This window comes from Salmo trutta, chromosome 18 (assembly GCF_901001165.1).
Source record: "Salmo trutta chromosome 18, fSalTru1.1, whole genome shotgun sequence".
In the NCBI taxonomy this organism is placed as follows: Eukaryota; Metazoa; Chordata; class Actinopteri; order Salmoniformes; family Salmonidae; genus Salmo; species Salmo trutta.
The window spans coordinates 28,736,209-28,763,106 of NC_042974.1; the positions used below are offsets into that span (position 1 = coordinate 28,736,209).

General features: G+C 42.5%; 1 pseudogene; it reads left to right on the top strand.

Moving 5' to 3' along the window:
• Positions 1–7,268: 7,268 nt before the first annotated feature.
• The window catches only part of LOC115152661 (solute carrier family 2, facilitated glucose transporter member 5-like), a 52,041-nt pseudogene continuing 32,411 nt past the window's right edge, over positions 7,269–26,898 (top strand).

A 26,898-nucleotide genomic window follows, 5' to 3' on the forward strand; every position in this document is an offset into this window, starting at 1 on the left:
GCCCTATCACACTTTAAGATTTAGAATGTAGGCCATGGTAAAGATTGATTGACAAGGGTGTCTGCAATCAAAGTTTACAATGAATAGTTGAGAATAATGACTTTATTACTCAAGTCACTTTATTTGCTGGGTTTGGAAGTGTTTTGTGTCTGTTTTATTTTGTAATTTACCCACGCGTGAGATTTGATTACACGGGCCATGTTGGGTCTTTTCAGGGTTCCCCTCTCACCCGCGCGCGTGCCCTTTCCATACTCCATCATTGCGCCCACATCCGCGCGGATGAATGTGATGTCTTCATTGGATACCCTCTCAGAAATGTAGAAACACTCACATTTTCACGTAGGTCTGGATTTCGTAATCAGGAGAAATTTCTACTCAGGCCTTTGTTCTTTGATTGGCTTTTTTCTGAAAGTCACTCGGAGAAGAGAATTTAGGGTGAAGAGAATTTAGGGATCTACAGGCCTACCATGGCCAAACATAGGCTTGAATAATCCAATTAAATAAACACATGATTGACTATTAAGAAAATACTCGTTGCTCATACGAAATTATGAGCATTATCATTTTATCAAATAAAATAAAATAAAATACAGTTGCATTTGTCACATGCGCCAAATACAAGGTGTGTAGATTTTTATGTGAAATGCATGCTTATGAGCCTTTCCCAACGATGCAAAGTAAAAATACTAAATATTTAAATATTAACACAAGAGGAATAAAATAGATAAGAATGAAGCTATATACAGGAAGTACCAGTACCAGATCAATGTGCAGGGGTACGAGGTATTTGAGGTAGATGTTCAGCCTACATAAAGGCAGGGTAAAGTGACTGGCATCAGGATAGATAATAATAAGAGTAAAAATTAAGAACAGAGTAGCAGAAGCATATGAGTGTGAAAGTGTGTGTGTGAATGTGTATGTGTACTGTATGTGTATGTGGATGTGTGGGAGTTTTGTGTGCGAGTGTCGGCGTCGTGTGTGTGAGTGAGTGTGTATATAGAGTCAGTTAGTGCAAGATACGGTCAATGCAGATAATTAACTATTTAGCAGTCTTATGGCTATTTAGCAGTCTTACGGGCTGGGGTAGAAGCTGTCTCGTACCTTGTTGGACCTTGTTGGTCCGAGAGCGGATGCTCTGGTACGGTTTGCCGGACAGTAGCAGAGTGAACAGTCGGACATTAGGTGCATTTGAGCAGTGGAACCTGATTTTAAAAAACAACAACGTTATTTCACCTAATTTTAACATTCTGTCATAAAAAGCTAATGTTCAACGTAATAAAAACACGTTTTTTTATTGGAAACATTACACTGCATCACTGGGAAATGATACATTTATAAAATGTCTATTGTAAGCGCCTATTAAAAGAAAAATGTTTTGTTATTTTTTCATCTGTTCGCTGTTGATACAGTTTGCATATCGGAGCAGTCAAGTTTTCAAGATATTGGACTTTCAAGAAGCAAATTGTCCCTGACGATGTGGAAAATGACACTTTGCTTTAAAACACAGAGTACATGCAGGACCACAGCTACGTATGAGCTACAAATACATTTGAAAAAATTATTAGAATATGAAAAAAATATGTAAAGTACAGGTCAAAAGTTTGAACACACCTACTCATTCAAGGGTTTTTCTTTATTTTTACTATTTTCTACATTGTAGAATAATAGTGAAGACATCCAATCTATGCAATAACACATATAGCATCATGTAGAAACCAAAAAGTGTTAAACAAATCAAAATATATTTTAGATTTTAGATTCTTCAAAGTAGCCACCCTTTGCCTTGATGACAACTTTGCACGCTCTTGGCATTCTCTCAACCAGCTTCATTAGGTAGTCACCTGGAATGCATTTCAATTAACAGGTGTGCCTTGTTAAAAGTTAATTTGTGGAATTTATTTCCTCCTTAATGTGTTTGAGCCAATCAGTTGTGTTTTGACAAGATAGGGGTGGTATACAGAAGATAGCCCAATTTGGTAAAAGACCAAGTCCATATCACGGCAAGAACAGCTCAAATAAGCAAAGAGAAATGACAGTCCATCATTACTTTAAGACATGAAGGTCAGTCAATCTGGAAATGTGAAAATATTTGACCAAGGAGAGTGTTGATGTTCTGCATCAGATGACATGGCCTCCACAATCACCCGACCACAACTCAATTGAGATGGTTTGGGATGAGTTGGACCACAGAGTGAAGGAAAAGCAGCTAACAAGTGCCCAGTATATGTGGGAAGTCCTTCAAGACTGTTGGAAAAGCATTCCTCATGAAGCTGGTTGAGAGAATGCCAAGAGTGTGCAAAGCAGTCATCAAGGCAAAGGGTGGCTACTTCGAAGAATCTAAAATATATTTAGATTTGTTTAACACTTTTAGTTACTACATGATTCCATGTGTTATTTCATAGTTTTGATGTCTTCACTATTATTCTACAACGTAGAAAAAAGTCCAAATAAGAAAAACCCTTGAATTAATAGGTGTGTCCAAACTTTTGACTGGCACTGTATATAGGCTTATATAATATACTGCTCAAAAAATAAAGGGAACACTTAAACAACACATCCTAGATCTGAATGAAAGAAATCATCTTATTAAATACTTTTTTCTTTACATAGTTGAATGTGCTGACAACAAAATCACACAAAAATAATCAATGGAAATCCAATTTATCAACCCATGGAGGTCTGGATTTGGAGTCACACTCAAAATTAAAGTGGAAAACCACACTACAGGCTGATCCAACTTTGATGTAATGTCCTTAAAACAAGTCAAAATGAGGCTCAGTAGTGTGTGTGGCCTCCACGTGCCTGTATGACCTCCCTACAACGCCTGGGCATGCTCCTGATGAGGTGGCGGATGATCTCCTGAGGGATCTCCTCCCAGACCTGGACTAAAGCATCCGCCAACTCCTGGACAGTCTGTGGTGCAACGTGGCGTTGGTGGACGGAGCGAGACATGATGTCCCAGATGTGCTCAATTGGATTCAGGTCTGGGGAACGGGCGGGCCAGTCCATAGCATCAATGCCTTCCTCCTGCAGGAACTGCTGACACACTCCAGCCACATGAGGTCTAGCATTGTCTTGCATTAGGAGGAACCCAGGGCCAACCGCACCAGCATATGGTCTCACAAGGGGTCTGAGGATCTCATCTCGGTACCTAACGGCAGTCAGGCTACCTCTGGCGAGCACATGGAGGGCTGTGCGGCCCCCCAAAGAAATGCCACCCCACACCATGACTGACCCACCGCCAAACCGGTCATGCTGGAGGATATTGCAGGCAGCAGAACGTTCTCCATGGCGTCTCCAGACTCTGTCACGTCTGTCACATGTGCTCAGTGTGAACCTGCTTTCATCTGTGAAGAGCACAGGGCGCCAGTGGCGAATTTGCCAATCTTGGTGTTCTCTGGCAAATGCCAAACGTCCTGCACGGTGTTGGGCTGTAAGCACAACCCCCACCTGTGGACGTCGGGCCCTCATACCACCCTCATGGAGTCTGTTTCTGACCGTTTGAGCAGACACATGCACATTTGTGGCCTGCTGGAGGTCATTTTGCAGGGCTCTGGCAGTGCTTCTCCTGCTCCTCCTTGCACAAAGGCAGAGGTAGCGGTACTGCTGCTGGGTTGTTGCCCTCCTACGGCCTCCTCCACATCTCCTGATGTACTGGCCTGTCTCCTGGTAGAGCCTCCATGCTCTGGACACTACGCTGACAGACACAGCAAACCTTCTTGCCACAGCTCGCATTGATGTGCCATCCTGGATGAGCTGCACTACCTGAGCCACTTGTGTGGGTTGTAGACTCCATCTCATGCTACCACTAGAGTGAAAGCACCGCCAGCATTCAAAAGTGACCAAAACATCAGCCAGGAAGCATAGGAACTGAGAAGTGGTCTGTGGTCCCCACCTGCAGAACCACTCCTTTATTGGGGGTGTCTTGCTAATTGCCTATAATTTCCACCTGTTGTCTATTCCATTTGCACAACAGCATGTGCAATTTATTGTCAATCAGTGTTGCTTCCTAAGTGGACAGTTTGATTTCACAGAAGTGTGATTGACTTGGAGTTACATTGTGTTGTTTAAGTGTTCCCTTTATTTTTTTGAGCAGTGTATATATACTACCATTCAAAAGTTTGGAATCACTTAGGAATGTCCTTATTTTCCATGAAAACATACATGAAATGAGTTGCAAAATGAGTAGTAAATATCGTCAAGACGTTGACAAGGTTATAAATTATGATTTTGAATTGAAATAATAATTGTGTCCTTCAAACTTTGCTTTTGTCAAAGAATCCTCCATTTTCAGTAATTACAGCCTTGCAGACCTTTGGCATTCTAGTTGTCAATTTGTTGAGATAATCTGAAGAGATTTAACCCCATGCTTCCTGAAGCACCTCCCACAAATTGGAGGGGCTTGATGGGCACTTCTTACGTACCATACGGTCAAGCTGCTCCCACAATAGCTCAATAGGGTTGAGATCCGATGACTGTGCTGGCCACGCCATTATAGACAGAATACCAGCTGACTGCTTCTTCCCTAAATAGTTCTTGCATAGTTTGGAGCTGCGCTTTGGGTCATTGTCCTGTTGTAGGAGGAAATTGGCTCCAATTAAACGCCGTCCACAGGGTATGGCATGGAATTGCAAAATGGAGTGATAGCCTTCCTTCTTCAAGATCCCTTTTACCCTGTACAAATCTCCCACTTCACCACCAACAAAGCACCTTCAGACCATCACATTGCCTCCACCATGCTTGACAGATGGCGTCAAGCACTCCTCCAGCATCTTTTCATTTTTCTGCGTCTCACGAATGTTCTTCTTTGTGATCCGAACACATTTTAAACTTAGATTCGTCTGTCAATAACACTTTTTTCCAATCTTCCTCTGTCCAGTGTCTGTGTTCTTTTTCCCATCTTAGTCTTTTATTTTTATTGGCCAATCTGATATATTGCTTTTTCTTTGCAACTCTGCCTAGAAGGCCAGCATCCCGGAGTCGCCTCTTCACTGTTGACGTTGAGACTGGTGTTTTGCGGGTACTATTTAATGAAGCTGCCAGTTGAAGACTTGTGAGGCGTCTGTTTCTCAAACTAGACACTCTAATGTACTTTTCCTCTTGCTTAGTTGTGCACCGGGGCCTCCCACTCCTCTTTCTATTCTGGTTAGAGCCAGTTTGCACTGTTCTTTGAAGGGAGTAGAGCACATTGTTGTACGAGATCTTCATTTTCTTGGCAATTTCTCACATGGAATAGCCTTCATTTCTCAGAACAAGAATATACTGACAAGTTTTAGAAGAAAGTTCTTTGTTTTGGGCCATTTTGAGCCTGTAATTGAACCCACAAATGCTGATGCTCCAGATACTCAACTAGTCTAAAGAAGGGCAGTTTTATTGCTTCTTTAATCAGAACAACAGTTCTGTGCTAACATAATTGCAAAAGGGTTTTCTAATGATCAATTAGCCTTTTAAAATGCTAAACTTGGATTAGCTAACACAACATGCCCTTGGAACACAGGAGTGATGGTTGCTGATAATGGGCCTCTGTACGTATATGGAGATATTCAAATCTGCCGTTTCCAGCTACAATAGTCATTTACAACATTAACAATGTCTACACTGTTTTTCTGATCAATTTGATGTTATTTAATGGACATTTTTTTAATTTTCTTTAAAAAACAAGGACATTTCAAAGTGACCCCAAACTTTTGAATGGTAGTGTATATTTTTGCAACTCAGTTGGGTCTCAATTTCCTGTTGAGAGTTAGAATAGTAGAATACACAAGGTGCAATTTCAAAAATTGGTTTTGCATCAGCAGTTTTCATTTTGTTACTGTAGGTGTTACTCACTGACAGTCACTCAATTATCCCATGTCATTAAAACATGTTTTAGATTGCTAAATTATTCAAGCCAACTATCTAAATTTGTTCTAATCATGGCCTAAATACCGGCCATGATTACCGACCGGAAGGGAGCCCATGCAAATAGTGTCCCCCAGCCAAAAAGCTACAGTAGCTGGCTGCCAGACAGTTTTATTTAGCTAACATAAGCTAGCAAGCTACTGTAACTGTTATTGTACGCAACATTCAGAGAAATTCACAATTCAGGGTAACGTTAAGCAGTTAACCTCTATTAGATAGCTGGACAGATTTAGCTATGTACGGCTATTTTTCAACAACCATTTTCCATCTAGCTAACGTTAGTTAGTCATCTACATGTTGCTAGCTATACATATAGTTCAGTGGAGGCTGCTGAGGGGAGGACGGCTCATAATAATGTCTGGAATGGAGTAAATGGAATTGTATCAAACACGTTTCCATGTGCTTGATGCCATTCCATTTACTCCATTCCAGCCATTATTATGAGCCGTCCTCCCCTCAGCAGCCTCCACTGATATAGTTATATGTCTGTCATATTGAGGTATCTAGCTATAAATTCATCCTGATCAATCAAATGGATAGGTGTAAGCAATTATGGTAATTCCAAATGCCCTTGACTAAGTGTCTTCGCTAGACAGACTAAGAGAGGGAGGGGGGAGAGAGAGGAAGACAGTGAGAAAGAAAGGATGAAAGTGAGAGAGGGAGAGAGAGGTGGGAAGAGAGTAGAAGACAGACAGGGAGAGAGAGAAACAGAGAGAGAAATACAGCAGTGCAAATGTACTTAGACTTCAGTATTTCAGCAACTCTTCTCTTCCAACTTGTTAGGCAATCATATGTACATACAGTCGAAGGATGGCCAGCCACACAGGAGGGTGATTTTTACTAAGGAGGAGAAGGAGGCCGTGCTGACCGAGATGCATGCTGGCCATTTCGGAGTGAAGCACATGATTGCCAAAATCAACCTATTCTTCTTCTGATGGGGAATTGTCAAGGAGGTGGACAGCTGGTCAAGTGAAATAACCTTTTGGTTATGAATCACATTCTATTATATCTGAAATTATTATGATTTCAATTAATATATCAGAGAGCACACAATGTTTCAATTTGTCACTTGGTGCTTAAAGGTCAGTACCCTGTCTAGCCTGGCAGAAGTTTGAGAGGGTGAAGACTGTGGCGCTGGAGTTGAAGCCCATCAAAGTTGTTTCACCATGGAGTATGATCTGTAAGTGTCCCAATTCAAATCTTGCCCTGATAAGTTGTTTTGTAATGGTTGCTTTATTTGACCACAGCAGAGTTCAATATTATAGAATGTGTGTGTGTGCCTCAGTATCCTTACAAATATGAAAATCTGCATAAAGTATGACACAGATACGGGTAAGAATAAAGTAATCTTCTCTCTAACACTTTAAATGTTAGTGGTGGACCTCATCGGACCCTTCACGAAATCCAGGAATGGCAACAGCTGGTGTCTGACGGCGACCAATCACTTTACCAAGTGGGTGGAGGCAATACCCATTAAGGTCAGTAAATGAGGAGTACGTGCTTAACTCTAAATTCCCTTCTGTAACCGATTAAAAAGGGTGCTTGGAACCAAAAATGGATTGTAGTTTTGTGTGATACCCATCAAGGACGAGACTGGCGAGGCCACCTCCAAGGCGATGATCTTCAACCCAAGGTTCACCCATGATTGACGTAGTGTTGTTGTTAATCTATTGCTATTTTTGTATAACGTACTTTCAGATCACTGAAACCCCACCTGATGTAGTGGAAGTTGTGGAACCAGATCAGAACGCCTTGGAGGACCACCTTCAGGCACGGATTGAGAAGGATGTGGAGGTTTTTGACCAGGTAAATATTATTGTCCACTGTTAATTTAATTTCTGGCCCTCCAAGAGATATGTAAGAAATGTATTTGTAATATAATTGCATTTACTCCTGTTATCAATCAAGGTGAGACTGAACATGGACCCTCGACTGTCCGAGCTCCCCAGGAGGTATCCCATCCACCAGAGCCAGTTGAGTTTGGATCAGTCAGATTCTCTGTGCTCTGAGTGGGAGGGTGACCAGCTTGAGGTAGGCTATACCTTCCAAAAGTGTTGAAACGTACATATCTCCCATTTATAACACTGCACTAGTCCATCAAATTTTCTCACGGTAAAGTGTAACCCGTGTGTTTACGTCTCTGTCTCCTACCCTGTTCACTTTAACACTGCTCCTGTTCTCCTGGACCTGGGGGGTTCTGTCCAACACCCAGACATGGATCCACCTGATGTCCTCCATTACCAATCACCCTCCAACTTTTCATTACATCATCTACAGCTACTGTTGTTGTCATGTTGTCATTATCTGCTAAGAAAGTTTTCTCACTCTATCATACTGGGCACATAATATGTGAGATACACAGATTAACTAGCACTGCACTAACACTCAGAACAAAGAGAGTAACAGTGCCTGGACTTTGCCTCATCAAGTCCCCCTTCCGAGACTGGCTGCCTGTTGAGAACAAGTGACAGGCAGAACCTCCCACCCACACAGCAACCACCTCCTCAAAATTCCACACACCAGAATTCAGTATTTTAATGTACAAAAGAAAATCGGTGAAAATAAGTTAATGACACAAGTGTACTAAAAAATAGCAACGTTTATGTATTAAAATCTGAAAAATTGACAGGTTGGTTTTCACAGCTGTTTCACAGGGTGTTCATTATTATAAGTTGTAAGGTATCCTTTGATGGTATTCGTTCCACATTATTCATTGTTGTATCCTAGGACCCCCAATAGATACATATATATTCAACCACAAGGGGGTACTAATGAGCTATGTGAGATAGAACAAAATGAATCATAATAGAGGACTACTGAAATTATATTATTTCACTGTAGATAAGGGAAGAGGCCCCATTGATTTTGTCAGTCACTCTCACTCAAATATCATATTAAAATGGTATGAAAAGTGATGGCAAAATGTGTAGAATTGCAGGATATTAGCTTTAAAACTACAAACATTTCTCCCCACCCCATAGCAAAATGTGTGGAATTGCAGAACATTTGCTGTAAAATTGCAGAAAACAATTGTTCTGTAAAGGAAACTTATTTGTTTATCTTTTGTTAATAAAATACTTTTTCTGCAAACAGATCCCTCTGTACGTATAAAATTATCGTTTTTAATCCTGGTGCTGAGTTAACGTTAGTTAATGTGTAGAGGCTAATTGTATAGGCTATGTGTTTGTAGGTGGACTGAGGTGAATGAAGCTAAAGCAACCAATGTGACCGTGGCTGGGGTTGTTTTTGCTTGTTTTTTCTGTTCTCCAAATAGCATTTTAGAATGGTTTTATTATATAGAAATGCAGAAAATGAGCTTCAACTTTCTTTAAAAAAAGTACATGCAGGGCCATAACTACATATAAGGACACCAATGTCGGGACCTCTGAAATGTTCCCCCCCCCCCACACACACAGCTGGTGAAGGAGACTGCCCTCGGACTCTGACAGCAGCCCTGAGAGAGAGAGACATAGGGATTACAGGGTTGAAGGTGGGTCAGTGCTTAGATATGAGGGACCTGAAAGGGAAGGATAAGAGCCCAGATAGATGTGTTCACCTGTGAGTTGCTAAAAGTAGAAAGCAGGACAGGTGCACCTTGAGGAACACAAGGGAAAAGTGCTTCTTATGATAGATGGCAGCAGTCAAGTTGTGTGTGTGTGTGTGTGTCATCTCTGCAAGCTTTTCTGTCACACACAGGTGTGAGCTGAAGAAGAGGGGGTTGGTTATGGGGCGGCTGAGTCTAGAGTACGGGTTCTCATGTTGAGAATTCAAACATGACTGCCTCGCTGAAAACACACTCAGATCTTCTCCAGTCATTATGTTCCCTCTCTCGAGCCAATAAGAGCCTAGAAGGAAGATAAAGTCATATGTTAGGCCACGCTCCAACAGAAAGACCCTCCCACCACAGTGTGGAAGCTGTGACTAATGTGATATATTCATTACAGATGAGTGATGACAACAATGTGATGTATTCATTAATAGTGAGTGATGTCACTAATGTGATATACTCAGTGAGTGATTTCCCCTTTCTCGTCCCCAGCTGTTTGGCTCAGTGTCTTACGCTCCACTGAACAGTGCAATCTCTAACTATGGGCGAAACCACAAAGGGTTAATGATAATGCAATAAAGTCAATGTTTGATTGTACCATGGTGTGAGTCAGTTGATTCAAACTCTGAGGACACAGCAGAGCTGTGACTGACACTTGGCAACAACTGGTGTTAAGATGTGCGATGCCAGGTTTCAATTAGAGAGAGGAGAGAGTGTCAATGGAGAGAGAGAGAGAGAGAGAGAGAGAGAGAGAGAGAGAGCGTTAGAGGTGGGAGTGAGACCATCAATGTGCAGAGAGAGAGAAAGAGAAAAGGAGCGAGGGAGTAAATTGACAACATCTGTGAAGAGAGAAAGAAATGAGAGAGTAAAGTGTCAGATGAGAAAGAAAGAAAGAGTAAAAGACTCTGAATAAGAGACAGGGGGGAAGATGTGTGGCTCGCTGGTATGACACACACACAGCAGATGTTGCTGCCATTTCTCTGTTCATTTAAGCCACTTTACTGAATAGTAAAATGACCATAACATTCTCTCACAACTATCTGCATAGTTCTACTGTATCTATTCTCTTACTATAGACCTGCTTTATTGGTCTATTTGCACAGATATTATACATTGTTTTGTTGTCACAGTACTCATGACACACAACACACAAACATCATAGGCTAGGAGCAGTTAGGGGTAAATGGTAGGATATTAAAGCCAGTAACCCTCAGGTTGTCAGCTCACTCCCAACAAATTTCCACCCAGTCAGATTTGTGGATTAAAACCGGCAACCCTCTGGTTATCAGCCCACCTCTGTAACCTTGAGGCTAATGCCAACCCTCTTCACTCTTATCCTATCCTCTCCTCTTCTTTCCTCTCTGTCCTTACTTATTTTCTTTCTCTCCTCTGTTCATGTCTTTCTCCGTCTTTCATCTATCTGCTTACCTCGTCTTTTCTGTTCATTCCTTCTCTTCGCCACTTTTCTCCTCTCCACTTTTCTCCTCACCGTTGAGGGAGGTTCATTCAGGGGACACCTGTGAGGGAAAATATTGGGTTAGAATTCCTCTCTCCATGTTTCAGTTAACTTAATCATGAATGTCATTGTTGTTTAGCCTGTTGTGGTCAATATGGTGTCAAGTCCAAGGCTGCATAGCTAACTACTCGTTCTCAGGCAAAGACATAACAAAAAAACCCATTAAAATCTCATTTTTAAAAATTAAGTCAGAACATTTTTCCAAAATATGGTGGTCGTTGAGTAATATTTTTTTAAATTAATGCTGTAGTACTTTTGTAATGTACCATTTATCAACAAGAGGAGCTCTAAAAGAAAATCAATGTTTAATTTAAGGGAAGGTGTTTAGCAGCATACAGACCAAAAAATACCTCTTTAATCCAAACAGACTCAAATGATCGCTGCTGTCTGACAGGAATATCAGCCGATAAGGCTCTGATTAGCTCATTCAATAATATAATAATATAATGAACAAAAATATGAAAGCAACATGTAAAATGTTGGTCCCATGTTTGATGAGCTGAAATAAAAAATAAATTCAAAAAAATGTATTTCTTTTAAATTTTGTGCACATATTTGTTTACATCCCTGTTAGTGACGATTTTTCCTTTTCCATCCAACTGACAGATGTGTCATATCAAGAAGCTGATTAAACAGCATGATGATTACACAGGTGCACCTTGTGCTGGGGACTCTAAAATGTGCAGTTTTGTCTCACAACACAATGTCACACATTTCTCAAGTTTTAAGGGAGTGTGCAATTGCCATTCTGACTGGAGGAACGCCCACCAGAGCTGTTGCCAGAGAATTTAATGTTAATTTATCTACCAACGTCGTTTTAGAGAATTTGGTAGCGCGTCCAACCGGCCTCACAACCACAGAGCATGTGTAATCAAGCCAGCCCAGGACCTCCACATCTGGCTTCTTTATTCGTGGGATCTTCTGAAACTGTAGGTTCGTCCTCACCAGGGTCTTGACATGACTGCAGTTCGGCATTGAAACTAACTTCAGTGGGCAAATTCTCACCTTCAGTGGCCATTGGCATGCTGGAGAAGTGTGCTCTTCATGGATGAATCCCAGTTTCAACTGTACCGGGCAGATGGCAGACAACGTGCATGGCGTCGTGTGGGTGAGCGGTTTACTGATGTCAACTTTGTGAACAGAGTGCCCCATGGTGGCGGTGGGGTTGTGGTATGAGCCGGCATAAGCTACAGACAACGAACACAATTGCATTTTATTGATGGAAATTTGAATGAACAGAGATATCGTGATGAGATCCTGAGGCCCATTGACATGCCATTCATCCGATGCCATCACCTCATGTTTCAGCACGATAATGCACAGCCCCATGCCGCAAGGATTTGTACACAATTCCTGGTAGCTGGTTCTGGCCTAGTTCTTCCATGGCCTGCATACTCACCAGACATGTCATCAATTGAGCATGTTTGGGATGCTCTGGATTGACATGTACAACAACATGTTACAGTTCCTGCCAATATCCAGCAACTTCACACAGCCATTGAAGTGGAGTGGGACAACATCTCATAGGCCACAATCAACAGCCTGATCAACTCTATGTGAAGGAGATGTGTCGCGCTGCATGAGGCAAATGGTGGTCACACTGGTTTTCTGGTACACGCCCCTACTTTTTTTTTAAAGGTATCTGTGACCAACAGATGCATATCAGTATTCCAAGTCATGTGAAATCCATAGATTAGGGCCTAATTTATTTTTTTAAATTGACTGACTTCCTTACATGAACTGTAACTCCGTAAAATCGTTGCATTTATATTTTTGTTCAGTGTTATTTTATCCAAAGCGCCTCCCAGTCATGCGTGCATACATTTTACATACGGGTGGTCACGGGTATCAAACCCACTACCCTGGCATTACAAGGGCCATGCTCAACCAACTCTACCAAAGGACCACTATCTTATCACACCAGCCCGGTGAAATAGACAAACATAATATTTGTGTCACATGTGTCACGTGTGTGTGTGTGTGTGTGTGTGTGTGCGTGTGTGTGTGTGTGTGTGTGTGTGTGTGTGACAACAGCATCAACAAACCGTATCTTATTTTGGAGATGGAGTAGCACTCAGATGAAGGAGTCTATGGAACCCTAAATTAGCCATTTTACACTGGGTGTGTTCTCTTGCATTACGTCTATGCTACTAGGTTATTTCTGGCTGAATGAGTGTGAATGTGTGGGGTGAGGGCTGGGCGGGGATAATGTGACCCCACATGTCTGTCACACTGACAGCTTCATTAAGGGAAAAGCCCATGAATACAAAATCCCACCAATCAGAACGTGACTTATTTATTGATCTATTTACCCTTATCTGACAACGAAAGTATTTCAGTCGAAATGTAGGTTTTGACAGTATGGCCATTTCACACCCACAGAACTTTAAATTCAATTTACATTACAAATGTTTGAGCCCAATCCATGTACAATGATGCTGCAGTGAAACTATAGGACCTTTTTCATCTTAATGGGACTAACTATTTCACTCTCTAGCCCGGGTGTAGTGTATCACCCAGGGTTTAAATGTCACATCTCTCTCCCATTGATCCAGTGTTCGACTCCTCTCGTCAGATCAATGAAAAAAAAAACATAAAATCTGGGGCTAGAAGAGACATGGAGTGTCGTAACCTTCTAGCACAGTCTGATTGGACTAAAAAGGTCACGCTCTATGTCACTTTAATCATTCCAGTGGCCAATCAAAGATGAAGCGGTTGTTCGTTGTTGAGACACGTACGCACGCACGCACACACCCACACACACACGCACACACACACATAACTACCTACCTAATACATCACTTTCAGACAACACAGTATAAAATCAATGGGTATAGTGATTTGGAAGGCTTTTGTTCCTACTACAAACAGCACAAAACTTAATTGACTGTAGAGTACAGAAAAAGTGATTTAAATCAAATGTATTCCTGAATATGGTATGTTTCACACACACTGAACTGTGTTGTGTGTGGTCTAGTGTGTGTGAGGTGTTAATGGTCCTTTTGAGGCTGACATTTCTCTTTAAATCAGCCCGACTCCCACCCAGGCTCCTCCACACTTGAACTCCTGGTAATGAATCATTTGGCCAACACAATATCCACTCCCCAGGAAGCAGAAAGGCCTTGAGCTTTACAGCAGCATCCATCTGGCCATAAGTCTCCCTGCTGCAAACACACACACACACACCCACACAGTGTCTCTCTGAGCCACTTACCGTACAGTGGAGAACAAATGAGTTTGGCAAACCTGACATAAGGGGGACGGTAGCTCTTTATCCCTCCTGTCTCCCAGAATATCTCTCTCTCTCTCTATCTCTCTCTCTCTCTCTCTCTCTCTCTCTCTCTCTCTTCTCTCTTCTCTCTCTCTCTCTCTCTCTCTCTCTCTCTCTCTCTCTCTCTCTCTCTCTCTCTCTCTCTCTCTCTCTCTCTCTCTCTCTCTCTCTCTCTCTCTCTCTCTCTCTCTCTCTCTCTCTCTCTCTCTCTCTCTCTCTCTCTCTCTCTCTCTCTCTCTCTCTCTCTCTCTCTCTCTCTCTCTCTCTCTCTCTCTCTCTCTCTCTCTCTCTCTCTCTCTCTCTCTCTCTCTCTCTCTCTCTCTCTCTCTCTCTCTCAGAATGATATAGAGAAAGTGTGGGAGGTTATGGGGACAGAGAGTGTATAAAGGGTTGGATCAGGGAGGAGGGAGATAGAGAGTGAGGGATGGTAAGAGAGGGCGCAAGAGAGAGCAAGAGAGTGAGGGATGGGGAGTAGGAGAAGGAGGGAGCAGCTCCCCTCCATTCTGAGCTAATGTAATCAGTAGTGTGGGAAATAGCTCTGAATAAAATGGCACAGCTGACGTTTATATAAGAGGATATTGATGACATAAGCCTCAGACAGCAGCACCCCCTGATAAAGCAGCTCATTTAGCCAGTACATCATTCTCCCCCTGCAGTCACACACACTCAGGCGCAAACACACACCTACGCACAAGTGTGCACACAAAGAGAGATGCATGCACGCACGTGCACACACACACAAACACCTACGCAAGCGAACACAAAGGGTCCATCAGCCAGACAGACGGGATAAACAGTCTCTATAAGCTCAGCCTCCATCAGACAGACAGACAGACAGACAGACAGACAGACAGACAGACAGACAGACAGACAGACAGACAGACAGACAGACAGACAGACAGACAGACAGACAGACAGACAGACAGACAGACAGACAGACAGACAGACAGACAGACAGGGGCACCCACTGGGCACACACTGTTTGAATCAACATTGTTTCAACGTAACTGGTCAAAGTATTGGGGAGTGGAATCAATGTGGGAAATACATTGGATTTGAAAAAGGTCACCAATCAGTACTGTTTTCTTCTCATTTCAACCAGCATTGTAAACATTGAAATTAGGGTAAAACCTCAACATAAATACATTGACTTAACCTTAATTAAACAAGTTGTTACATCAATCTAATTTCAACATAATCATCAGAACTATGATTAACTATAAATACGCTGAAACTGTATTAAAATTCCACATAGAAATGTTGAAAATCTTTTTCATCCTAATGTACAGTGCCTTCGGAAAGCATGAATCTACATGATTGAGGGATTCTACAGTGTGGTAGAATCCCTCGAACATGTATTTTTATTAGGATCCTCATTAGCGAACGCCATAATGCTAGCTGATCTTCCTGGGGTCCAACACCGATTAACAAGACATTACAAACAACCACACATCAGGACTTCACAAACATTCAACAAGTAGACAATACAGACAATTAAAATACCTGACAGGAAACACATTTAACATTCAGTTGATGTTTCTACTTCCTGTCCAGTCATATGGTCTATCGCATTAGATGTTCTTTTATTTATTTCTTGAAGGTGGATTTATTTTTTGCCTGAGAAATATGGATTGGTTAAGAGTTCCATTCAACTATGGCTCTATATAAAACTGTAGATTTTTTCCAATAATTTACTTAACACAGGCAGCAAGCTTATAGGACGATTATTAGAACCAGTGAATGCAGATTTTCTACCCTTCGGTAGTGGAATAACCTTTGACTCATTCCAGACTTCTGGGCACACCCCATACATCAAGCACTTATTAAAAATATGAGAGAATGGGGTAGATATTTGGTTAGCTGTAACTCTAAGCAATTTGGCGTTAGGATTATCTGTACCAGGTGACTTGTCATCCGAAAGAGACAACAGCATCCTTTCTACCTCTTCCCTTTCTACTTGATGAAATTCGAACCTGCATTGCCTCTCCTTCGTGATACAATCTTTTATAAGGGTATATGACATGGAGCCGTCACTTGGAATCATAGCATTCCTCAACCTGTCCACTTTGTCTGTAAAATATTCATTAAAGTAATTTGCGATGTTCTGTGGTTTTGTCATAAATATACCCTGTGATTCAACAAAAGAGGCGGACATGTTCGAATTCCTACCCATAATAGTGTTCAACGTTCTCCACAGTTTTTCCCATCACCCTTTACTTCATCAATTGCCTGCTGATAGACCAAATCAAATCAAATCACATTTATTTATAAAGCCCTTCTTACTTCAGCTGATATCTCAAAGTGCTGTACAGAAACCCAGCCTAAAACCCCAAACAGCAAGCAATGCAGGTGTAGGCGCCCTTCTTCTTTCCTTTGTTTAGCTTGGTCACAAGATTTCTTAATTTACATAAACTTTGCCTATCAAACAGAGTGCCAGATTTATCTTCTACTTTTTTGGCATCATAATGCTGAATCATTAAATTTCTCAGCTCATTATCAATCCATGGGGCACCATTTGACCTCACAGTGAATTTTCTTAAAGGGCCATGCTTATCAGCTATACTCATAAACAAACAGTGACATTTCAGGATCATCCTTACTACACACTTCTAACCATTGCACATTCTTAATCTCATCCACAAATGAGTCCTGATTGAACCCTCTGTAGGACCTTCGGTAGATTACCTTAGGGCCAGCCTTTGGTATTTTAGTTTTCCTAGTGAGCGCAATCAAGTTATGATCATTGCAACCTAGTGTCACTGATACAGCTTTAGAACAATGTTCAGCCATGTTAGTAAAAATGTGATCGATACAAGTTGATGATGTGATACCGGACCTATTAGTGAACGTTCTGGTTGATGATGTCATAACTTGGGTCAGGTTACATAGATTGGCAACAGAAATACATTTCTTTGTCATTGGACAGTTGGTGTTCAAAAAATCTATATTCAAATCTCCCCAAAAATATATTTCCCTATTTTCATTATATACCTTATCCAACATTTCACAAATTCCATCAAGATATTTCACATCCGCACTAGGTGGCCTATTGCAGCAACCAACTACTATAGGTTTTAAATGTGATCAATGCACCTGTACCCATAGAGCCTGTAATCCATTCAACATTAAGTCCTTACATTGTTTGCTGGAATGTGACTCTGTATGTAAACTGCAACTCCACCCCATATCGATTTCTGTCCCACCTGAACAAATAGTATCCATGTATAGAGATCTCAGCATCCTCAAAAGAAGAGTCCAAGTGAGTCTCTGATATTGCCAATATATTAATATTGTTTGACTGCACTAGATAGCATATTTCATACATTTTGTTCCTGAAACTGAATATATTCAAGTGAGCAATTAACAAAACTTTCTTTGGTAGATTTACAGTTTTTATATGCCCAAACATAAATCAGCAGTTGGAATCTGATAGAGAGATACTCAGTCAGTGTGTGTGTGTTGTGTGTGTGGGGCTGGGGCTGGAATTACTTGTGTCTGTCACTCCTCCTAACTCCTTGGGAGGGAGGGTGAACAATCCGTTTGTCATACCTCAGATATGCTATGTCACCTTGCTCTCTTGCAGCCTTCATAGCGGGTATTAGTTCCTTTCTTCTTTGACGGACTGCATCTGAGAAATCCTCATTGATGAAGATGAAGGACCCTTTAAGGCGATTGGCTTTTTCAAGGACTGCAAGCTTATCCTTGAACCTGAGGGATTTCCCTACAATTGGCCTGGGTCAGGTGCCATTGGCACCACTATTGGCACCACCAGTGCCCCCTGTTATTTAATTGTGTTACTTTTTATTAAATCTTTTACTTTAGTTATTTATTAAATATTTTTCTTAACTCTATTTCTTGAACTGCATTGTTGGTTAAAACTTCTTCAGGATCGGTGTCCCGTCCACGGGACGGTTGAGCTAACGTAGGCTAATGCGATTAGCATGTGGTTGGAAGTATCAAGAAAATTTCCCAGGACATAGACATGTCTGATATTGGCAGAAAGCTTAAATTCTTGTTAATCTAACTGCACTGTCCAATTTACAGTAGCTATTAGTGACAGAATACCATGCTATTGTTTGAGGAGAGTGCACAGTTTTGAACTTGAAAAGTTATTAATAAACCAATTAGGCACATTTGGGCAGTCTTGAAACAAAAATTTTAACAGAAATGTAATGGTTCCTTGGATCCGTCTAAATCTTTGCACATAAACTGCTGCCATCTAGTGGCCAAAATCTAAATTGCAACGGGGCTGGAATAATACATTATGGCCTTTCTCTTGCATTTCAAAAAATACAAAAAACGGTTGTTTTTTTCTTTATATTATCTTTTACCAAATCTAATGTGTTATATTCTCCTACATTCCTTTCACATTTCCACAAACTTCAAAGTGTTTGCTTTCAAATGGTATCAAGAATATGTATATCCTTGCTTCAGGGCCTGAGCTACAGGCAGTTAAATTTGGGTATGTCATTTTAGACGAAAATTGAAAAAAAGCGGCGAATTCTTTAAGGGCTTGTCGGTAAGGTCTACACTTGTTGTATTCGACGCATGTGACAAATAAAATTTGATTTGATACCCCTTGACTTATTTTTCTCTCACATATCTACACACAATACCCCATAATGACAAAGTGAAAGCATGTTTTTAGAAATGTTTGCAAAGTCATTGAAAATTAAATACAGAAATATCTAATTTACATAAAGTAATTATTCACAGCCCTAAATCAATACATGTTAGAATCACCTTAGGCACTGATTACAGCTGTGAGTCTTTCTGGGTAAGTCTCTAAGAGCTTTGTTGTAGCACGGGTCGCCTAAAGGGGACCAAGGTGCAGCGTGTAGAGTGCTCATATTTACTTTATTCATTACATTTACATTTACATTTAAGTCATTTAGCAGACGCTCTTATCCAGAGCGACTTACAAATTGGTGCATTCACCTTAAGATATCCAGTGGAACAACCACTTTACAATAGTGCATCTAAATCTTTCGGGGGGGGGTAGAAGGATTACTTTATCCTATCCCAGGTATTCCTTAAAGAGGTGGGGTTTCAGGTGTCTCCGGAAGGTGGTGATTGACTCCGCTGTCCTGGCGTCGTGAGGGAGCTTGTTCCACCATTGGGGTGCCAGAGCAGCGAACAGTTTTGACTGGGCTGAGCGGGAGCTGTGCTTCCTCAGAGGTAGGGAGGCGAGCAGGCCAGAGGTGGATGAACGCAGTGCCCTTGTTTGGGTGTAGGGCCTGATCAGAGCCTGAAGGTACGGAGGTGCCGTTCCCCTCACAGCTCCGTAGGCAAGCAGCATGGACTTGTAGCGGATGCGAGCTTCAACTGGAAGCCAGTGGAGAGAGCGGAGGAGCGGGGTGACGTGAGAGAACTTGGGAAGGTTGAACACCAGACGGGCTGCGGCGTTCTGGATGAGTTGTAGGGGTTTAATGGCACAGGCAGGGAGCCCAGCCAACAGCGAGTTGCAGTAATCCAGACGGGAGATGACAAGTGCCTGGACTAGGACCTGCGCCGCTTCCTGTGTGAGGCAGGGTCGTACTCTGCGAATGTTGTAGAGCATGAACCTACAGGATCGGGTCACCGCCTTGATGTTAGTGGAGAACGACAGGGTGTTGTCCAGGGTCACGCCAAGGTTCTTAGCACTCTGGGAGGAGGACACAAGGGAGTTGTCAACCGTGATGGCGAGATCATGGAACGGGCAGTCCTTCCCTGGGAGGAGGAGCAGCTCCGTCTTGCCGAGGTTCAGCTTGAGGTGGTGAGCCGTCATCCACACTGATATGTCTGCCAGACATGCAGAGATGCGATTCGCCACCTGGTTATCAGAAGGGGGAAAGGAGAAGATTAATTGTGTGTCGTCTGCGTAGCAATGATAGGAGAGACCATGTGAGGATATGACCGAGCCAAGTGACTTGGTGTATAGTGAGAATAGGAGAGGGCCTAGAACAGAGCCCTGGGGGACACCAGTGGTGAGAGCACGTGGTGCGGAGACAGATTCTCGCCACGCCACCTGGTAGGAGCGACCTGTCAGGTAGGACGCAATCCAAGCGTGGGCCGCGCCGGAGATGCCCAGCTCGGAGAGGGTGGAGAGGAGGATCTGATGGTTCACGGTATCAAAGGCAGTAGATAGGTCTAGAAGGATGAGAGCAGAGGAGAGAGAGTTAGCTTTAGCAGTGCGGAGAGCCTCCGTGACACAGAGAAGAGCAGTCTCAGTTGAATGCCCAGTCTTGAAACCTGACTGATTAGGATCAAGAAGGTCATTCTGAGAGAGATAGCAGGAGAGCTGGCCAAGGACGGCACGTTCAAGAGTTTTGGAGAGAAAAGAAAGAAGGGATACTGGTCTGTAGTTGTTGATATCGGAGGGATCGAGTGTAGGTTTTCAGAAGGGGTGCAACTCTCGCTCTCTTGAAGACGGAAGGGACGTAGCCAGCGGTCAAGGATGAGTTGATGAGCGAGGTGAGGTAGGGGAGAAGGTCTCCGGAAATGGTCTGGAGAAGAGAGGAGGGGATAGGGTCAAGTGGGCAGGTTGTTGGGCGGCCGGCCGTCACGAGACGCGAGATTTCATCTGGAGAGAGAAGGGAGAAAGAGGTCAAAGCACAGGGTAGGGCAGTGTGAGCAGGACCAGCGGTGTCGTTTGGCTTAGCAAACGAGGATCGGATGTCATCAGCCTTCTTTTCAAAATGGTTGACGAAGTCATCCGCAGAGAGAGAGGAGGGGGGGAGGGGGAGGAGGATTCAGGAGGGAGGAGAAGGTAGCAAAGAGCTTCCTAGGGTTAGAGGCAGATGCTTAGAATTTAGAGTGGTAGAAAGTGGCTTTAGCAGCAGAGACAGAAGAGGAAAATGTAGAGAGGAGGGCGTGAAAGGATGCCAGGTCCGCAGGGAGGCGAGTTTTCCTCCATTTCCGCTCGGCTGCCGGAGCCCAGTTCTGTGAGCTCGCAGTGAGTCGTCGAGCCACGGCGCAGGAGTGGAGGACCGAGCCGGCCTGGAGGATAGGGGACAGAGAAAATCGAAGGATGCAGAAAGGGAGGAGAGGAGGGTTGAGGAGGCAGAATCAGGAGATAGGTTGGAGAAGGTTTGAGCAGAGGGAAGAGATGATAGGATGGAAGAGGAGAGAGTAGCGGGAGAGAGAGAGCGAAGGTTGGGACGGCGCAATACCATCCGAGTAGGGGCAGAGTGAGAAGTGTTGGATGAGAGCGAGAGGGAAAAGGATACAAGATAGTGGTCGGAGACTTGGAGGGGAGTTGCAATGAGATTAGTGGAAGAACAGCATCTAGTAAAGATGAGGTCAAGCGTATTGCCTGCCTTGTGAGTAGGGGGGGAAGGTGAGAGGGTGAGGTCAAAGGAGGAGAGGAGTGGAAAGAAGGAGGCAGAGAGGAATGAGTCAAAGGTAGACGTGGGGAGGTTAAAGTCACCCAGAACTGTGAGAGGTGAGCCATCCTCAGGGAAGGAACTTATCAAGGCATCAAGCTCATTGATGAACTCTCCAAGGGAACCTGGAGGGCGATAAATGATAAGGATGTTAAGCTTGAAAGGGCTGGTAACTGTGACAGCATGGAATTCAAATGAGGAGATAGACAGATGGGTCAGGGGAGAAAGAGAGAATGTCCATTTGGGAGAGATGAGGATTCCAGTGCCACCACCCCGCTGGTTCGATGCTCTAGGGGTATGCGAGAACACGTAGGCAGACGAGGAGAGAGCAGTAGGAGTAGCAGTGTTATCTGTGGTAATCCATGTTTCCGTCAGCACCAGGAAGTCTAGGGACTGGAGGGTAGCATAGGCTGAGATGAACTCAGCCTTGTTGGCCGCAGACCGGCAGTTCCAGAGGCTGCCGGAGACCTGGAACTCCACGTGGGTCGTGCGCGCTGGGACCACCAGGTTAGAGTGGCAGCGGCCACGCGGTGTGAAGCGTTTGTATGGCCTGTGCAGAGGGGAGAGAAAAGGGATAGCCAGACACATAGTTGACAAGCTACAGAAGAGGCTACGCTAATGCAAAGGAGATTGGAATGACAAGTGGACTACACGTCTCGAATGTTCAGAAAGTTAAGCTTACGTTGCGAAAATCTTATTGACTAAAGTGACGAAAATGCTAGCTAACTAACACAACACTACACTAATCAAGTCGTTCCGTTGTAATGTAATAGTTTCTACAGTGCTGCTAGTCGGTAGAGGTTGGCTATTATACAAAAGCAACTTTGTAGCTAGCTAACATAACATAACACTAATCAAGACGTTCCTTTGTAATGTATTTAGTTTCTACAATGCTGCTCGTCGGTAATAGTTGGCTGGGTATGGAACAATGGCATCGCGGGGGACGGAAATAGCTGGCTAGCTAACCTAGCTAACCTAGCTAGCCTCGATAATTACTAAACTACACAATTATCAAGCTATGACAAAGACAGCTATGTAGCTAGCTAGCTAACACTGCACTAGTCAAATCGTTCCGTTCATGAAACACGTAACAAAAACAACAAAACAACCACCAACAGTTCCGTCAGTAACACATACAAAACGGAAAACAACTACCCACAAAACCCCATAGACAAACCCCAACTTTAATATGATCTCCAATTAGAGGTAACGAGGACCAGCTGCCTCCAATTGGAGATCAACCCCAAACAACCCCAACATAGAAATAGAAAAACTAGAACTAAACATAGAAATAGAAAACATAGAAAACACAAAACACCCCCTGTCACGCCCTGACCTACTCTACTATAGAAATGTCATCTTACTAGGGTCAGGACGTGACATTTGTACTCCTGGATTGTACAATATTTCCACATTCTTGAAAAAATTATTCAATCTCAAGTTGATTGTTGATCATTGTTAGACAGACATTTTTAAGTCTTGCCATAGATTTTCAAGCCGATTTAAGTCAAAACTGTAGCTAGGCCACTCAGCAACATACAATGTCATCTTGGTAAGCAACTCCAGTGTATATTTGGCCTTGTGTTTAGGTTATTGTCCTGTTGAAAGGTGCATTTTTCTCCCAGTGTCTGTTGGTAAGCAGACTGAACCAGGTATTCCTCTAGATTTAGCCTGTGCTTAGCTCTATACCCATAACATGATGCAGCCACCACCCTGCTTGAAAATGATGGTACTCAGTGATGTGTTGTGTTGGATTTGCCCCAAAATTAACGCTTTGCATTAAGGCCATAAAGTTGATTTGTTTTCATTTTTTTGTTGCAGTTTCACTTTAGTGCCTTATTGCAAGCCGGATGCATGTTTTGGAATAGCTTTTATTCTGTACAGGCTTCCTTTTCACTCAGCCATTTAGGTTAGTATTGTGGACTAAGTACAATTTTCTGACTTGTTAACCAAATTTCTACTCCTAAACGTATTTAGGCTTGCCAAAACAAAGGGGTTGAATATTTATTGACTCAAAACATTTCAGCTTTTCATTTTTTATTAATTTGAAGTAGTTACCCTTCACCCTATAAATAGGATGCCAAGTTTATCATATTAAAATAAAATGTTTGTCTTTAAATAAAGTTTGATTGGATTCAGTCCTATTCTTCAACGACAATATTTGGTTGAGTCGGGGACGTGAATCCAACTCGTAGATTACATTTAAATCAACCAACCATCCTTCATATACAAGACAAAGGTAAAAGTGTATTATTAATATCATGATTTTTGGATACTATTTATAGGGCTCATGGTAACTACTTCTAAACTGCCAAAGAACCAATGGATGAATGATAATATACCTTTGTTGGGAAAATCAGTCGCGAATGTAGCCTGCATAAACCCAACCTCACTCCGAATTTACTTTCACGTACACCTTGTGTAAGTTAGAGGAGTTACATTCAACTATTCAATGTTATTTAGGTAGTCTACACAAATTAGTATGGAAGCTGATCAATGTATGAATGTTTTGACATGAGAGCTCAGCTGAAATGTACACAGCTTGTTTGTTAAGCAGGGTACATACTGTAGAGGTATGCATCTGGATGGGAGACTTGTTCTCACTGGAGTGCATTACCCCTCATATACCAGTAGGAGTCACTGTTCAGGCAGGAATCATTGGACTATGGCTTCACATTTTATTTAGGTTGAAACAATGGCAATGATTCAAACATACCCTTTCACTATCAACATTGAAACAAGGTCAAATAAAATATTTTGTATTCACTGAGGACATTTGTATTTAATGTTTTGCAAAAGGTGGTCTAATATATGCAAGTCAGGTACTAAGGCAAGACAATGATCAGAAGTTCTGTAAATGTATTTGAGCATTTGATCATTGCTGTTCTGCTATAGATACATTTCAACACAGATCCCCAAATTGCTATTGTAATACAGTAGGTGTACTCTGTGTCGCACAGCAACAGTGAGTGCTAGTAATGTGACCCATGGCTATGGGGGCCTTAGATCCTATGTCTGTGTGGGCTGTTTCTACAGGTACTTACTGGTTTTATGTGTGTGTGGGGGATCAAGTGTTTTGACGTGTTACACACACAAATTCAGTTTTATGTTGGCTCTGCAGGAAGTAGGTCACAGAGTACCTTGAAAGACACAATGACATTTCAGAGAGCGAGAGGGACAAAGGCACACATGCACACTCAGACAGACAGACACACACACACACACACACACACACACACACACACACACACACACACACACACACACACACACACACACACACACACACACACACACACACACACACACACACACACACACACACACACACACTACACAGGAGGGAGAATGGGGCACAAAAAGTGACCGCTAGGTCTGACCCTTCGCTCTGTTGTAACTTAATAAGCACTGCTGACACACACGAACACACAAACCCCCCCCCCCCCCCCACACACACACCTTTAAGAGGCGTGACTGTGCGATGCACAGCCATAGCACGCACTGAAGGCTGTAACAGGCGTGACGGCTGTGCTGTGGTCTCTCACACTCCTCTTGTCTCTCAGATAACACACTGAGTAATGACTCTGTTTATCTAAATAATCTCCTCTGGAGGATAACTGACACGATGCATTAACACAGACATAACTCTGAGTCAGACACAAACACACACACTTACACTCACCCAAACTCTAGTCATCCACAGTCCGCCTGCACCATACATTCACAGACAGACACACACGCACGCACACACGCACGCACGGCTCAGTCTTGTTTGGAAGAAATAATGAATGCGTCTTGTTACTTAATGTATCAATGTACTTAGGCCTATACCATTTAAGATTCAGGAAGTCTTGTAGGAAGAGTATTGCAGTGTATTTGTCTACACTGAATATTGAGGAAGAATACAGAGGCCAGTGTTTCCCCACAAGCTGTTTCTAAACGTGCAGTTGATGGTTTTAAAACACCCTCACGTTGCAGGTGTTCAGAAGACTTGGGTAATGTATCATTCAGCTCCTAATCAATAATAGAGGAGCTGGATTTTCAATCACTATTTATCACTACTGATGATCATTTTCCGTCAAGTTTTCACACACACACACGCACGGACGCACGCACCCACGCACACACTCACACACACTCCAAAGCCATATTCTTGCAGTTGTAGTAATCCATTTGTCTCACACCTTCTGTCCAATACATATTTTCTTCCTCCTACACTCTTAAAAATAAATGGGCAAGGTTATTGAAAGTGATGCCATAGGGGAACCATTTTATGAGCTTTGAAGAACCATACAAAAATCCCAAACCAGAAATGTTACATCCATCCAGGACCGGAATTGAATAGCCCTGTTGTAGGGTGTTGAGCCTTATTTGCATATTTCCCTTTTGCCTTTTGAGTGAAGATTACAAGTACCACCCATGACTGTGTTTCCTAGTGACAGAGACATGGTTGTTGCATTCATTCATTTAAAGGCATGTGGCCTTCCCCATGTGAGATCCTAAGTAAATATGTTGTCATTGAAATTGAGTTATTTAAGGAAATATGTTACATATTTCACAAGTCCTTCTTTTGAGGGTCTCATTTTACCATAATACAGTGGGCTGAAACATAAAGTTTACAGACCACATCAGGCCTGTAAATCTCATTATGCTGGCTTGCAAAGAGATGTGTAATTCCTATTGAAATCCTGACAGAGTAGGGTTATCCATTTTTTTGGTTTTATTCACCTGCAAACTGCATTCAGAATGACTGCCAGGGTTAGGAAGATCAAGATATGAGACTACCCTAAACTGCAACAACCATTTCAGTAACTGGTGCAATAAGTCCAAGTAGCAAATAGGAATAGTTTAGAAATGTTTATATTTGAGTAGCATAAGATTCATTAATCAATCAATTAGCAAAAACGTAGATATTGAAACAAACAAAAATCAACCTGCGAAAGATCATGCTGGGAAATATGATAATGATGGGCTTGGTTTTGGTTCAACTATGGTTATTAACACCAACACGGGTCATTGTACACTACTGACTGTCAATTTAACTATTTACAGTGTTAATTTAACTCTTGAATCCCCACTAAAAATGCTACACTGAAAAATCAACATTAGCTAACGCTGGCCAATTTGCTGTGTGCTATGAAAGGGACACATCTCTGCAGGATTCCATGTATTTCAAGAACCTTTTAGAATTCTGAAGAACAGTAGATGCCATGTCAAGAACCACACACTTAACTCTAAGGTACGTTATCGGGCAAGAGTTCTCCAAGGAACCTTAAGAGCTGAGGAAGAACCATTTAAC